Here is a 4,541-nt window from a genome sequence, read left to right as displayed (position 1 = left end):
CAGTTTTCAGCTGTTTTTGGTTTGGGTTAAATTTTGACATTTTTGCCTTACTATAGCCTTGGATTTTTGGTCATTTTTTCAACATGCTTGTTTTGGGTGTTTTCGTCCCTTTTGCAACTTTCTTCGCTATGGCGTGTGTTAGCAAGGTATTTTAGGTGGTTTGCAACAGTTTTCAGCTGTTTTTGGGATGGGTCAATTTTTTATATTTTTGCCTTACTATAGCCTTGGATTTTGGCTTTTTTTCGACATGCAACATTTTCGTGTTTTGGACCATTTTTGCAACTTTGTTCGCTATGGCGTCTTAGCATGCTATTTTAGGTGGTTTCCAACTGTTTTCAGCTGTTTTTGGGAGGGGTCAAATTTTTACGTTTTTGCCTTACTATAGCCTTGGATTTTGAGTCATTTTTTCAACATGCTACTTTTTTGGTGTTTTAGGCCCTTTTTGCAACTTTCTTCGCTATGGCGTGTGTTAGCAAGCAATTTTAGGTGGTTTGCAACAGATTTCAGCAGTTTTTGGGATGGGTCAAATTTTGACATTTTTGCCTTACTATAGCCTTGGATTTTGGGTCATTTTTTCGACATGCTACATATTTGATGTTTTAGGCCGTTTATGCAACTTTCTTTGCTATGGTGTGTCTTGGCACGCTATTTAAGGTGGTTTGCAATGGTTTTCAGCAGTTTTTGGGTTGGGTCAAATTTTGACATTTTGCCTTATTATAGCCTTGGATTTTGGTTCACTTTTTCGACATGCTACTTTTTGGCGTTTTAGGCCCTTTTGCAACTTTCTTCACTATGGCGTGTGTTAGCAAGGTATTTTAGGTGGTTTGCAACTGTTTTTAGACGTTTTTGGGATGGGTCAATTTTTTATATTTTTGCCTTACTATAGCCTTGGATTTTGGCTCATTTTTTCGACATGCAACATTTTCGTGTTTTGGACCATTTTTGCAACTTTCTTCGCTATGGCGTCTTAGCATGCTATTTTAGGTGGTTTCCAACTGTTTTCACCTGTTTTTGGGAGGGGTCAAATTTTTACGTTTTTGCCTTACTATAGCCTTGGATTTTGAGTCATTTTTTCGACATGCTATATTTTAGTGTTTTGGGCCATTTTTGCAACTTTCTTTGCTATGGCGAGTCTTGGCATGATATTTCAGGAGGCTTTCAACTGTTTTCAGCCATTTCTTTGACAGGTCAAAATTTGACATTTTTGGCCATAGTATACTATTGATGTTTTTAGCCGTTCTTTTGACACTCCAAATTATGGGGGTTTCGGCCTTCTTTGGCCTTCATTTCCACTTTGTATGCTATGACGTGTCTCTACAAGGTATAAAAAGACGCTTTTTTGGACATTTCTTTGACAGGTAAACATTTGACATGTTTGACATTTTTTGGCATATTACATTAATGGTGTTGTTTTGTTAGTTTTTGACATTCTAAATTATGATGTTTTTGGCCTTTTTTGGTCATTATTTCAGTATTTTATAACACGGCCAAAAATGTCAAATTTTGGTATGTCAAAAAATGGCTGAAAACACCTTATTATAGCTAAATATAATATATATAATTATATTTTGCTATAGCTATATAGGAGAGATGTGTCATAGTTTAACAACTGGAAATAAAGGTCAAAAACCTAATATTTTAGAATGTCAAAAACACGGCCAAAAACACCAATAGTATAGTATGGCGAAAAATGTCAAATTTGAACACATAAAAAAATAGGCTTAAAATGTCTTATTACACCTTGTAGAGACGTTTTATAGTATATAAAGTGAAAATAAAGGCCAAAAAAGGCTAAAAACATCATAACTTAGAATGTTGAAAAAATGGCCCAAAGTACTATTTAGTGTTGTATGGCCAAAAACGTCAAATTGTGACATGTTCAAAAATGTCTGAAAACATTTTATTTTAGACCGTAGAGAGTAGTCATGGCATACAATGTTGAGACAAAAAAGGCCAAAAACCTCATAATTTTGAATCTTGAAAAAATGGCCCAAAGTGCCATTAGTATTGTATGGCCAAAATCATCAAAGTTTGACCCATCAAAAAAATGTCTGAAAATGCCTTTTTATACCTTGTAGAGACACGCCATAGTATGCAAAGTGGAAATAAAGATGAAAAAGGCCAAAAACCTCATAATTTAAGACCTCATAGTGTAGTATGGTGAAAAAAGTCAAATTTTGACATGCCCAAAAATCACTGCAAAAGACTTATTATGGCCTGTAGAGTTGGGTCATAGTATACCATGTGGAAAAAAGTAAAAAAAAAAACTCATAATAAAATGTTGACAAAATAGTGAAAAAAAATGCCACAGTTAAATGTTGTTTGAAATTATGAGAAAAAAACGCCATGTATTTCTACATGTATTAATGTATCAAAATCATGAAAAAATGTCATAGTATAGTCGGTCTATATCTTCAAACATAATGACAAAAAGTCATAGTTTTGTATGACATCCGAAATCATGAAAAATAGCATGTCGTCCGAAATCAGGGACTATGTCTCCCAATATCATGACAAAAACATCATAGTATATTATGTCCTCCAAAATCATAAAAACTTCACAGTACAGTATGCGGCTTAAAACACTGTTAAAATGTCATAGTGTAGTATGTTGCTTGAAATATCACAGAAATTCATAGTGCAGCATGTTGTTTATTATATCATTAAAAAGTCATATATTTTTTTGTTAACAAAACACAAAATCGTCAAAGTATAGTATGACATCCCAAAACAAAGATAAAATTCTTAAGTAGTATTTTTCCATAGTAAGTATATAATCCAAAAACACTTTAAAATGTCATAGTGTAGTTCGTTCATAAAAAAATCTGCGCTGGAAAAAAAAGACAGCTGAAAACCTGCTCATGCTGGCAGCTGGTTCTGCGTGGTTTTAGCTGGTTGAAGATGGTCTTAGGTGGTCTTGGCCCAGTTTATGGTTGCTGGTTTATGATGGTTTAGCTGGGCGGGTCACCAGTCAACCTGCGTATGTAATGCTGGTCATGCCAAAGGGGTCTTTGATGGTCATTTTGCAGACACTGTTTTGATCATATTACAAAAAAAAATCACTCCATGCATATCCTATGAAAACAGGCTGAACTGATTCATGGACATTTCGTACTTCACACTCGTATTAAACTTAAACCAGCTACAGCGACCATCAAGTAAACCACCACAAATCATGCAAAAACGTACCTGAAGCTGGTCAGACAAGCCGCGCAGCCAGCAACGAGAGTCGCTTCAAACGAAATCACAACATGTCACAGCGTGAAGAAAACCCATAACTTTGTAATAGTGGGGTAAAGTACGTCATTCACAAAGTAAAACTTGTTTACAACTCACCGTATTGGAGTTCAGAAGACAACAGCACAAATACTACTACTGCGACCGCCGCCGCGCTGCTGCGCGCCCGGGCAGCTCACTCCGACAAAAAGCCATGTTTGTTTTTTTTCCTGTTTCCGGTCAACAAAGTGCTTCCTGTTTTACCTGCGGAAGGTAACTTTCGGTGCGTTACTGCCACCTGCCGCTGTGGACCGCAGGTGAAAAATGGTGCGTTTATAGGATTACCGGGAAGTCGTTCATCCGACTTTGATGCGTTCATGACGATCGTACTCCGAAAAGAGAGCACAGAAAATTGTTTTAAAGGGTGGGGAAAACATCGATATGCTATATTGCGATATTTATGCATGCCGATATTCCACTGATACAAGGACGCCAAGGAATTTGTTATTTTTTAAAAATGATGAAATTAATGTGTCAAATAATTAAACTTCTCATAGTACGTGTAGTAATTCATGGTGTAGTGCATGTTAAAAAAATCATTTAAATATCATTGTATAGGGTTGTTTATAAAAATAAAATAAAAAAATCACAGTAAGTCGATATATATATATATATATATATATATATATATTATATATATATATATATATACATTTAATTATCATAGTATAGCATGTTGTTCAAAAAATCATAAAAATATCATAGTATACTATGTTGTTCTTTTTTTTTAAGTCATAGTATCGTAATTTTTTAAAAAAATTATAACATTTTCACAGTAAAGCATGTAATTAAAAAAAAATATAAAACTTAGGTATTGTAGCCTACTAGCATAACAAAATAAGTCCACTGAAAATCTTTCCAGAAAATTAAAAGATTTGTACACCTTTGTACAATTTGGGGTTTTTTTTTACGCTTAAGAGACAATTTGAACCAATTTGCTCAGTTATGAAAGGGTTAAATACTAGTGCAAGACATCTGGGTGATGTCGATCTAGGTTAAGTCTATTTAATGCATTTTAAGGACTAATATTTGTGAAATTGACAAATTTTAAGGACATGAAGACATGCTGACTCAATCTGTCTAAAATAAAATCAGAAAAGCAAATTTGTCTAAAAATCAGTTACATTTTTTTATGGTTGCAGTCTACTTTAACTCCTAGAGATACCTGAATGAATGCATTTTAAGGCCGCAGTGGTGTTCATAACAATGTAAAAAAAAAGACAAAAGTATGGGCTGCATTTGATTCACACACCTTTCCTTAATAT

The 4,541-nt window shown here is 34.3% G+C and overlaps 1 long non-coding RNA gene across 1 annotated transcript; it reads right to left on the bottom strand.

Moving 5' to 3' along the window:
- Window positions 1-2,678: 2,678 nt before the first annotated feature.
- On the bottom strand, window positions 2,679-3,432 carry LOC121960408. Its single transcript, XR_006106978.1, has 3 exons — window positions 3,337-3,432; window positions 3,190-3,232; window positions 2,679-3,032 (listed from the first exon to the last, which is right to left on the bottom strand). It is a non-coding gene; the product is annotated as an uncharacterized LOC121960408 (long non-coding RNA).
- Between the last annotated feature and the right edge of the window lie 1,109 nt (window positions 3,433-4,541).

This window comes from Plectropomus leopardus, chromosome 21 (genome assembly GCF_008729295.1).
Source record: "Plectropomus leopardus isolate mb chromosome 21, YSFRI_Pleo_2.0, whole genome shotgun sequence".
Taxonomy (NCBI): domain Eukaryota; kingdom Metazoa; phylum Chordata; class Actinopteri; order Perciformes; family Serranidae; genus Plectropomus; species Plectropomus leopardus.
This window is presented reverse-complemented; position numbering and strand designations above follow the sequence as displayed.